At 39.1% G+C, this 12074-nt stretch overlaps 1 protein-coding gene across 12 annotated transcripts in view; it reads right to left on the bottom strand.

The window, feature by feature from the left end:
- LOC122716782 (trichohyalin) overlaps positions 1-12074 on the bottom strand; it is a 115522-nt gene that overhangs the window by 28988 nt on the left and 74460 nt on the right. For 4 of the 12 annotated variants that reach the window (XM_043940173.1, XM_043940192.1, XM_043940199.1 and 1 more), the window contains one exon: positions 3628-3687. The exons of the other annotated variants lie outside the window; for them this stretch is intronic. The gene's annotated coding sequence lies outside the window, so the exon portion shown is untranslated. The remainder of the gene's footprint in view (positions 1-3627; positions 3688-12074) is intronic. 12 annotated transcript variants of the gene reach the window in all.

Here is a 12074-nt window from a genome sequence, read left to right as displayed (position 1 = left end):
CGAATTACATCGTGAGAGAGGTGCAGTATCCCCGTGTAATTTTTCTCATTACCGATAAAATTTACTGGAAATATAATCTTCACGAATTATTGACTGCAGTCAGCGAGAAAAATTTTTTCCCGTGGCGGTTATACGTTAAATAATCGATAGAGAGCTTCTTTATGAACAGAGGAAGAGAATAAAGAAGGATTTAATAATCGTTCTCGAACGATGATTATAAAATATAGGGGGATGATCGGATGATTTAAACTCTTTTAAAACCTATGAAATAAAGAAGGAGGGATTTTATTATATTATATTTATTTTATTTTTTTTTTTTTTTTAAATTTTTAAAAAAATTTTAAAGTAAGATGGTCGATAAAAGATTGAGAGAAGGAGAATTTAATAGGAAGAAAGAAAAGAAAAAAAAAAAAAAAGGAATTATTTGTCGGTTGTTAATTATCGTATCTTCGTGAGTCGTGTTGATCGTAAAAGAATATGTACTACTTTCAAAATGTCATATAAGTATTAAATATTACAAACACGGTTAATACTTCGAGGAAATATGTATGTTTACGTGCACAGTCTATAAATCTAGCAAATTCTTACTGCATAAATAATAACCAAATAGAAATATCAAACCACAGTTATTTATTATGTCGTTCAACACGCACGTATCGTTGCTACGTACGCAACAGATAATATTTACGACAAAGTTATCGAGAAATGGAGGGGGTAGGGGGAAAAAAAAAATAAATAAATAAATTTTCAACATTTTGCAAAAGAATTATCGTTCAAAGACTAAGGAATCGTAAATATATCGTATACCATAAAATGTTTGCAACTACGTCGAATACGTGTGTGCAACAAAGTTTATCTCGCGCGAGTTATCGTTGCCTTGGCGTTACGCCCTCGTGTTCGGGTTCATCGAATACCGCCTTAATGAAAAGATATATGTACCATAAATTCTCGCATGCGTTTCAATTCCCTTTCTTTATGCGCTCCGCTATTTCGTTCGTTACAATTTAAGCGTTGCACGCGAAGCCAAGAAAAGCCACGAAATCATGCACCGTTGAACCCTTCGATTCCCTCTCCAAGGGAATGTATATCGTCGCTGGGTGGATCGTAAAATATGGGTGAAGAATCTCCCCGGCGGAAAGGAAATTCGAAATTCTTGGTTGTTGCTTGGAAGCAGCACGAAATGATACGTTAAATTAATGAAATGGTCCAGAAGTTGCAGCATCCTCCGCTAAGGGAGTGGAGAGAGATCCAGGAGGAATGAATCCAGTTATACCGGACCAGGGAAGATATATCGAATGGATTTAATTGGATCAGTGGATTTACGCTGATTAAATTGTCGACGGTGGAAAAATTTGCGTTGCGTTATTAATTATAATAAAATATATTTTTGTATCGTGTTGTAATAACGATTCGATGGAAATTTCTGCGTGAACGTGAAAATGTAAAATTTTTCACAAATACGATCGCCTCCTTCGAACTCAAATGAACGAGTTGAGAGATCTAGCGACGATCATCGATCATCGTTATTAACAATATAACATAACGGATGTATCGCTGAAAAGAACAATATTTGCGATTACAGTTGCATCACGGCACGATTATTACCCCCAGCTTTGTCATAACGCGATAATTACAGCGCGGCATAACAATGCTCGCGTTATTCCCCGCTACTCGACCAATTACGAACGTGTTCTATTTTTTTGTTTTGTTTGAATGTATCATCCACCTTGACACACACACACTCATTTTCCAGAAACTCTATAATCTCTATAATAATGTCTCGAATCATTTGAACGGAAAAATATTTCTTTTTATTTCTTCCATCCTTCCGAGGGAGGGCAATTCCCAACGCGTGTAATCCACACGTGTCTGACTATATACGGGCACATTCCACTGATCGAAAGAGAGAGAGAGAGAGAGAGTGAGAGAATTCGCGTTCTTTTTTACTACGTACACATTCGTATTATACGGACACTTCCTGAGATTATTATCGAGTATCGTTTAGGAGAAGATACAACGTGGAACACACGTTGTACGGTAACGTCCATCACGAATCATAGATTATTCTCTCTCCCTTCGAAGGGAAAATGACAAAGGTATCGGGATGCTTGATTTCGCTGCCGGCGGAATCACGCTGATGGCCAACACACGCGAACAACGACGTTGCCCCGAGACTCAACGATAGACACGCTCCTCGTCACGATTCGCGTGATCACGTGTGTACGCTATTCTCTTCGTGCCTCCGCAGAGATGCACTGATGGGCATAAAACGTCTAGAACTATCAGAATTCTCGGGAAAAAATTTTACCTTAACGAGTCGGAGCATTTGGAGAGGTTGGAGAAATTCCATAGAAAAAAATTTTTGTTTCGTGAATCAAGTCTTTCTTCTTTTCTTTTTTTTCAAACTTTGATATTTTTTAAGATACGTTTTAAGACTCTCTCTCTCTCTCTCGATTAAATTGTGAATAAAGTTGAACAAATTTCTTAGGATCTCTTCCTTTTTGTCTAATTATATTTAAATATTCGATCCATTAACGTGGAATATTTCAATTCTGCGGATAAGATGCACGGATAATAATACGTGCATAAATAAAGAAGAAATAAAAATTTAGATCCTTTGTTATGGAAATAGTATTTAAAAATATTATTACTTTCGATCGTCTCTTAGGTAATCTTTTCTTATTAAGATGCACAAAAGAAATGAATAATTCAACGATTCTTTCTCCTCCTCCTAAACATTTCAAAATTGCAATTGAGAGAATACTACTGCCAATATCCATCAATTTAAATTCTAATTACGTTAGCGAGCTTTTAAACTCTACCAGTCTTCCACCAAAAATATTATATCAACATCGAGGGAAACAGAGACGCGAAAAATTCTAAAACAACGATTCGATCCGGCACAAAATTTCATAACGCGAAACCAGAGGAATCGAAAGGAAAACGTGTTTGTACCCTAGACTGGCTACGTAGCCGCCTCTCAACACGTGTGTCGATGCGTTCGTGTGTGCGTTCGCCCGAGGAGCGGTGGCTAGGTCACGGTCAGGGCGATGCCCTCTTGCTTCGGAAGAGAGGAGAGAGAGGAGAGACTTTGCGTCGGCTCTCCTCCTCCTCCTCCTCCTCCTCCTCCCCCTTCTTTCTTTTCCTCCGTTGGATCATGCTGAAAGTCTCCACTCGGATGATCCACGCATCCGTTCGAGCGTATCTTTCGCCGCGCGGGCTATCCGCTTCGGTTAGGTCGGCCCTTTTTGTGAATCGAGGCGCCGTTTTTAGACGCGTTGCACGACCAAAGCGTGGTGTGCACGCTCCGCGTACACGATCGTGTTATTTACGTGACAGCCACCGCGTGTATTTATCCGCCTCGTTGGAAATCGATTTTTGACTCTTGGAAAAGGCAGGGGTGGTTTTTACGACTCGTTTCGTATTTTGCTTGATTGATTTAAAGGCCCAAGTTGCGTAATTACATAGTCGTGATTTAGTTTTAAAATTAATTGATCCTGTATTTAATCGTATGATATAATTGAAAACGATATATATATATTTTTAATTTCCTCTCTCTTTCTCCTAAAATTGTGTTAACGATATAAATGATTTTTAAAAAATCGATGTGTGTTTATTGTTACTTACTGGACGGATTGATTTTTGAGATGACGCTTTTTGTTTCGAGTATACGACAATCTGACTCACCTGAAACATAAAATAACAAAGAAATATTAGTATCGATAGGATAGGAAGAACTTCAATTTTTTTTTTTATATTCTTCAACATCAAACTCTTTGATTTTATCCTTCGAAAAAAAAAAAAGAAATTCACATTCCTAAAATATTTATTACTATGTATAAAACCCATTATTACGCGTATAGAAATATATCAAAGCGCATTCGATGGTAAACAAATTAACCACGGCTCAAAATACAGTTTGTTTCCGGCGGCCACGCATAAATCGCCTCGTCCATCAATTCCTCCGTGCGCTGAACTATTGCGTTACGCGCCGGGATTCGTCCACGCGCCGCGTTGTCTCGCGTTGTAATTTATCGGCCAGCCTGGTCCGCTCGGGTTTCCTAGCGATCCTTGTCGAGAGCCGCGATGGAAACCATCGATAACAGAGAGAGAGAGAGAGAGAGAGAGAGAGAGAGAGAGAGAGAGAGAGAGAGAGAGAGGCCCGTCACACCCTCGCAGAAAGATCATCGCGGAAGTCCTCGCGGGATCGCCGAGTGATCGACTTTATTCCAAGCCGCCCACGTGTACTCGTAAATATAATTTCTCGCTAATCATGCACGCCACGGAACGCCGGCTATTAACCACCCAGGGCGAGGCAGAGCGAGTCGAGAGCTTTCTAAGCGGCTCCACCGTATCAAAGGGTTCGTTTCATCGAATCCGCATATCCGGATCGACTGCGCGCGGAGATCGTACAATTCGAACGTTCCGTTGATTCTTTCCACGATTCGACTGGAAAGGAACGCGAGATACAGTGTCCATTGTTCTCTATTTGCCTCGAATTATTGTACATTAAAGGGGAGAGGAGAAAATTTTCTTTCTAATTTGATCTTGCTTCGAACAATTTCTCGAAAGGATGAAAATTAAGAAAAAGATGATGAGAATTTTCTTGCACTGATTTCTCTTATTTCGTTTATTTTTCCATCCATTTAATAATTCTTCCCTCAAAAGAATATACTCGATAGTTGCTCGAACCCATTCCTCTGATCAATTCAACTTTTGCAACGATTCCAAGGATCTATCTATCCGTATCGCGCACGGTTGCTCTTATTCACGGGTACATATCGTCCGTGAGACGTCAGCGTATCAGCGTATGCGATCGCGAAACCAGACTGCGGGGGAAGCCCCTGAGCTGCGCTCTCGCGTATAATGCAGTTATCGCAGCGGCGCGGCGGGCCACTTTAATTGCATCGCGAGAAAGTGGGGCATCTCGAATCACCGATCTCTTCCTGCCCTCCCCCCTCTCTTTCTCTCTCTCTCCCTCTCTCTTTCTCTTTGTCTCTCATCCAAAGCGACTCTCGATGCATATGTACATGCACATACCCTCCACCCTTCTCTCTCACGATTAAAGGCGTATATACGGGCGAACATTCTTACATGTGTACTTCCAACGTGTTCATCCAATGAGAGCACAGTAGCAAGATTTTTAAGTAAATTATGAAGACACTGTTCCTCTTCTTCGCTCGTGATCAAAGGTACACGCGTGCAAATATAGTTATGTATATAAATATATATATATAAAATTACATATATACGGTTATGTATTCTCGGGCATAAATCGTAGCGACGATTTATTATCGTCATACCCGTGAGAATCGTTCCGTGCATCGTTCGGCTCGATTATCGTCACTTTCTCCGCGACGTAACTCAAATTCTCCATGGGCATACACGAGCGTTTCGCTCGAGCCCGTTTATTTTTCGCCGCGTGACGAAATTCTTGGACGTTTCCAGCGAAACTTGCCGCGCGAGTTATGGATATCGGGAGCGATTCTTTAAATCGGAGGTGTTAAAGGTTGATAAACGGTGTATACGTGTTGTTTTTCTTGTTAACGCAACGTGTCAATAGATATCGCTCGTGCAACGCCGCGGGTAATTCAATGGCGGGAAGGAAATAGAAAAAATTCGGAAACTTGTTATTTGACGGCACGTGTTTTGAATTTATATTTACACGATGTGGAAGATCGTAATATATTGTGACCGGTGGGTGAATATTTTATTTATTATCCGTCCGATAAAACAAGCTATTAGCTCTCGTTTTTGTTTTATCTTATCACCAGAGCCACCGTATTACGTATCCCCTTCACCTAGCGATTTCAACCAGCGCTGCATTTTAAAAAATTCAAAGTGGCGAAACCACAATAAAATAAACAGATTGGAAAATTTTTTTTTTAACGCGTTTCCATTGCAAAATTTTGTTTTGTAACGTTATATAATTAATCTAATCCTCGTTCTTATGAAATTCTTGACCTTTCGAGAAATTTTTATAACACCTCCGATGATACGAATTGCAATTACAAAATGTAATATGCGTCTTCGTTTAACCCCGATCGAATATTATTCTGTAATCTTTGCACAATTACATTATTCTCCAAATAAATTGCCATTCAATTTCCGTGAGAAATGCATCGCGTCACCTTAATAAACTTAAAAATCGTTTCGCGATTCGAACCACTTTCTCCACTCGGCGCAATTCCATTGTTGTCCAAGATGGAAGAACGCGAGTGTCAGCGGCCGATAATCGATCGTGTCCACTTCAACGCTGATTACGTAAACACCCCCGTTAAACCACTCTCAACCACTTCAAAAATACACCAACTCGCTCGATATTTCCAACTTCCTCCTCGAAAACTCGCTGGAAAAAACGATAATTCCGCATGAGCGAGAAGCGCATCAGAGAGAGAGAGAGAGAGAGAGGTTTGCAAACGATTGCGAAGATTTCGCGATTCGAGCCACTTTCACCACGACGTAATTTGGATTCCTCGCACGTTCGAATAGCCGGCGCGCGCCATCGGAAATGATTAAAATCCGCGTGAAATCGCGGTGAACGAAAGGGCAAAACGCGTCCAAAAAATGAATTTTACATTACTCCAGGGGTATTATATACCCTCGTTGAACGCGGTCAAGATTGTTTAGAAAGCTGGCTTCTAAAGAAGAGAAATGTTAAAAGTTCCTCGTTGCCTTGCTCCTCTAAATAAGAAGGTTAAGGTTAAAGGTTGGTTAACCGAGTGCTCCCGAGGTATACATATATATATATATATATACGTATGTATCTGTTGCTTATCCGTGCCTTCTTGAAACGTAGTTAAGAGATCGTGACACTCGTTAATTAAAATGACTCGAAACGTAATTTTACTTTCTATCCACTTATCGAGCCTCGTCAATTACGAGAACAAAAAAGATTCGAGATATACGCATTCCAATCCCATAGAATTATTCGCGAAATTACTTGGAGAGAACGAATTTTAACAAAAATTGTTCCAGCCACGTTCCAGCCACGGCTGTTTCATAAATACATTGAGCATTGAATCGATTGTTAGTCGAATCTGTTTCGAAAAAAAAATGGCTTGGATTAAATTCGTTACACGAGAACAATTTAACAGAAATTATAAATTAGGATAAAACGCGTGTATAATACACCGCTTATACGTTTCCAGTTCTCCAAATTGATTTTCCTGCTCGATATTAAATTGTTTCTCATTATCCAATCCAATATTTCACGGTGGAAACGCATAGGAAAGAGGCCGGTTTCTGACTCCGTTTTAACGACTGTGTCCCGGCTACCGGAAACTCGAACAAATTCGTACATTGGACGCGCGTCTAGGATGAATACTTGTTGGCGCATCGACACGCGGCAACCCGCAGCTTTACGACGAACAATAATCGTAAAAATGCGAGGCTCGTAAAACTTGCTAGATTTACGATCATAATTCGCCTCGCGTTACGATGATTCCTCCGGATTATTGTGCGTGCTCGTTCTTCCGAGTTATTTCGGTTCGCGGCGATGACTCGGAACCATCGCCGTGGACCTCTTGTTGCGAGATCGATGGGGACGAAAATACACACAATAATAATATTGCATAATAAGGCTCATTTGTCGGAAAAATATCGACATGAAAAAATAAATCTCGTATCCGTAAATTTTATATCGATATATTAAATTGAACGTTAGTTTTCTTTCGATCGTTTCTTCGAAGCGATAAATTTTTTTAGAGCAAAAAATCTTATATCAATACAAAGATAGGAAGATACGCGATTGTTTCAATAGATATATAAACAATGTATAACAAATGGAAAAAAAAAACTAAAAGAAAATAAATTAGATGCAAATTTGTACAATTTATATATATATATTTCGATTTGTCAAGATGGGGAGGGGAGGAAAGACAAACGATAATGGACGGAAACGATGTCAAAGTAATCGAGTAAATTTCATCGGTCATCAAACACGATCCGTGTTAAAAAAATATTAAAAATAATGTCCTTTGTTAAACACGAGAGAATATATACGAAGACACCATAGGAGAGGCGATTTAAATAATTAAATTTAATCAAAGAGAAAACGTTCATTCTCCTCGTTCTTTTGTATCATATAATGGGAATCCTATTGAGCTTAATAATTTCATTATCCTCGGCACAATGAATCGGCTTGGAACGATGCATCAAAGATCCTATTAAAATTCCAGTGCACCCGACGACTCGACAACAGTGCAACAGAGTATCGCATAGATTGTCGCGATCCTATCCTCGTTTTATAACTTATTTGCGACGCCAGGAGGATCTTTACACGACCCACGTTATAAAATAGTCGGCGAGGGAAAGGGAATATAAATCGCGCCGATCGAGTGAAATTCCTCTGGATAAATAAGCGATAAATATGATCGACGAAGTGTTAAATGTTTCTTTTTTTCTTTCTTTTTTTTTTTTTTTTTTGCTTTCTTCCTTTCGTTCCAGCTACGCAAAATAAATCAAATCGGATAAAGAATATCGATGAACGGATGATAAGATCTCGTTGTTTCGCATGATCAACGAAACAGTGTCGTCGATCTACCTTTAATGGCTCGTTCTCACGGATGTTGGGAATATTAATGATCCACTTAACCCGACAATAATACGTTTATACCACGTGATTTATAATGGAAAGATTTAGAAGAACTTCTCAGAGTAGCTTCTCTCATTGAACGGTTGAGGATGTAGCTTCCGAGCAGATTTACGATTGTCGAATCTTCCTAAATCGTATCTGTCCACAGACAGGGAAAGTATATCACAGGAATAGGATCGTATTTCTTCACATTTTTTTGAAAATATGAAAGATATACATATATTCGATCCCCTTTCTAATATCTAAATTAAGAAAACTTGCGTTCGTATCCCGTAGAAAATCTTCTTGTACAAGAATACAACAATAGATAAAAACGTCTCTGTTCGTTAATTATTCAAGATTAATTAATCTTATAACCTTGTAATCAAATCTTGCATAGAGGACAACAAATAATTTCACAAACGCATACGCAATTCTATTCCTTCTCTCCGCTTCCTTCACCGAAACAAATCAAAGTATTTTTTATTGATGGAATAAATACGCGAAAAAAAACCCTTCTTGGATTCTCGAAACATCAAGGATAGACGTAAATAGCAACGATTAACGGCAATGCGTTAATTGGTCTCCAACGGTGTGCGTTATCCACCATTTGGTTAAGAGAAACCGATCGAAACCGGCCTGGTGCCCGGAATCTAATCACAGTCTGGCAAACTCGTATTTTCTACGTGTCTGTAAAAAAAAAAAAAAAAAAAAAAAATCGCGTGAATTAATGGCGATACCCGGCCGATATTTATCGCCACGACTTTAATAGAATGTTACAATCGTCGCGTTGCGCATTAATAAGCCGGGAACCGCGAAATACGGACCTGTTAATCAGATGGAGGACGGCCGTTTAACGATTATCATTATGGCGGGCGGGAGAAACGAAGACGGACGTTGGATCAGGATAAATTTAACGAGAGTTTTCCTCCAAGTGAGTGATGCATGAACCGATGGTATTTGGTATTTCTATTCGATCCCTGGATTTGCATATATTTCGCGTTGCAAGCGAATTCTTTGCACCTTGTTGTTGTTCAACCAGGTTTTCGGAAGCTAGGTGAAAGTCGCGTGACATTTTAAAATGTTTGATACGGCTCGTTACACGTAATCGGGGAATTAATTCGTGGTTAATGATGGCCGATTTCGCTAATTTATTTTTCATTAACTTTCTATCTATACGAAGAATCAAGAGGAATTTTGTTACTATTCAAAACTTTCCAACAACAAATTCAGCTTTCGATTCTTGAACTGGTGATGAATTCTGTAATCCGTCTTAAATATTACCTTTCCTTAAATGTAATGCTCGGTAACTCTATCAACGTCTCTCCCGTTAATCGCGAAATAGTATTAACAATTAATTATTCGTGGAATAAACACGAAATCGAAAGAAACATTTTAGTCACACCGATTCAAATCAACTGCTTCTCAAAATGAGCGTGATAATAAAATCTCGTGAAAATCACTATCTACCCATCTATCCAGAAGAATTCCAACAAAACTGTTACTTACAATCCCGCAATCCCTGGGGACTAGATTTGAAGTGGAACCGAGCAAATCTCTCCCATCACGTACGGCGGGCTCGTGTTCATCGGCCACGAGGAGAGAATGAACGCTTTCAGGGAATTATCTACGTACGAGGAAGGGTTTATGGAGGCGGAGGCGCGGCTTTGATACTCGGCGAGCGAGATCTACGAACGGAATAACAGCGTGACGATCAGATAGGAGTCGAGCGGCGGCCGACTATCTCGCCATTCAGTTGGCAAAGGACAGCTTTATGTCCTCCGCTGCACAACTCGGTAGCGAAACTATCGTGACCAATGGCGCGGCAGCCGATTGCGCAACCCCTCGTTAGGGAATTGCCATGTTTCGATAAAAGAAAAAAAAGAAAAAATCCTTCCCTCCGACTCATCATCCAAACGACGAGGATAGCTAGATACCATTCATCAGGAAGACAATTGCTAACTGATCTTGAGAAAGAGAGAGAGAAAGCCTTCTTTGTACGTTAAATTGCTCGAGAATTTATCGTAAATAGGGAATGGAATCGTGAAGAAGACGTTAATTTTACGAGTTGGGAAAAGGTTATAAAATTTGAATATATATATATATATATTTGGATTAATTGGAAGGGATATAATTAAGCGATGATTCATCCATTTAAACGATGATTAAATTCTTTTTCGCAACTGTACAAATATTTTCCCCATCATCGTCGTACGATATTATAACGTGTTAAGTAGGAGGGAAAAGGTAGCAACTTGTCAAGGCGATTTCCTGATGTTGATTAAAAAAAAAAAAAAAAAAAAAAAGAAAGGAAAAACTGTCCACGTGCATTAGCAATATTGAACGTAACGTGATAATCCTACGCGTGCCGTAGGTACAAATCTGGGTTAATCGGCTTAACAGCTCGGCCGAGAAAGAAGAAACCGGCCGGCGAAAAAAGAATAAGGATAAACCAGCCTCCGAAGCGTCTTTGCAAGGACGTAATCGAGCTGCACGTCACTCAATTTGTGGCATCCGTATTTTTCCTCCCTTTTTTTTTACGTGTCGAAGAAACGTAACTACATTCGCTTTGCGCGTACGTACGAGTCGTAGAGCTCCGATATAGCCTTGTTACTTTGCATAGCGATCGACTCGACACGCCCCTTTTCCAAGTCTTCTTTTCTGCATCGAGTAATTTTACGTGACGTGAACGTTAAGGAGAGGATAAAAAAAAAAAGAAAAAAGTGTTGTATTAACGCTTGATCAGCTTGATCATGATGAAATTTGCCGATAGTTTTTACACGTTTGTTGAAAGAAACTGCGATTTTTCCCCTATTAATTTGTTTATCTTATCGAATTTTTGAAAGATGATTATTTTTAATTCTAATCTCTCTCTTAGAAGTTGAGGTAGGGGAAAATACGATAGAAGCAACGATGCAATTTGACGAGTGGAAAGTTTGAAAGAGAGCTTGGTCCATTTAAATTGATTAAAATTATGGATATCATACTTGATAAAATGAACAAATTTGATTCGATTTACAACACGATCGAAGCTTCAATTTCGATGATTTGAGATAAACAAAGAAATAAATAATCAAAAAGTCATTCAGATTTTTACCAACGGAAAAGAAGGCCAGAAGTTTAATCGCTTGCAAGAAAAAAGAGAAGAAAAGCGATAAAAAAAATGACGTTTTTACGTAGAAATTGTGACGGAAATCGTCGATCGAATGTCAAACACGATTATCGAAAAGGGTACCAGAGAAGTAGAAATCGATCAGCGTGATAAACCGTTCCAACGGATTATTACGTTTAATTACGATTAATCGCAACACTTGCTAATCTAAACTGCTCATTTCCTTATTCCACTCCATGGAACGAAATCTTAAACGTTATCTTACATTTGTCAATATTTTAACAAATATCACATCGATGGAGAGAATGATCTCGATAAAATGCAATACAATCCATCGCTACCTTTTCTGAAATCCGTACCCTTGATTAAAATCAATTATCGATTATC

Source organism: Apis laboriosa, unplaced genomic scaffold, assembly GCF_014066325.1.
Source record: "Apis laboriosa isolate Shangri-la unplaced genomic scaffold, ASM1406632v1 scaffold119_cov161, whole genome shotgun sequence".
NCBI classification, from domain to species: domain Eukaryota; kingdom Metazoa; phylum Arthropoda; class Insecta; order Hymenoptera; family Apidae; genus Apis; species Apis laboriosa.
Note: the sequence above shows the minus strand (reverse complement) of the source record. Positions and strands in the feature narration are given on the sequence as shown.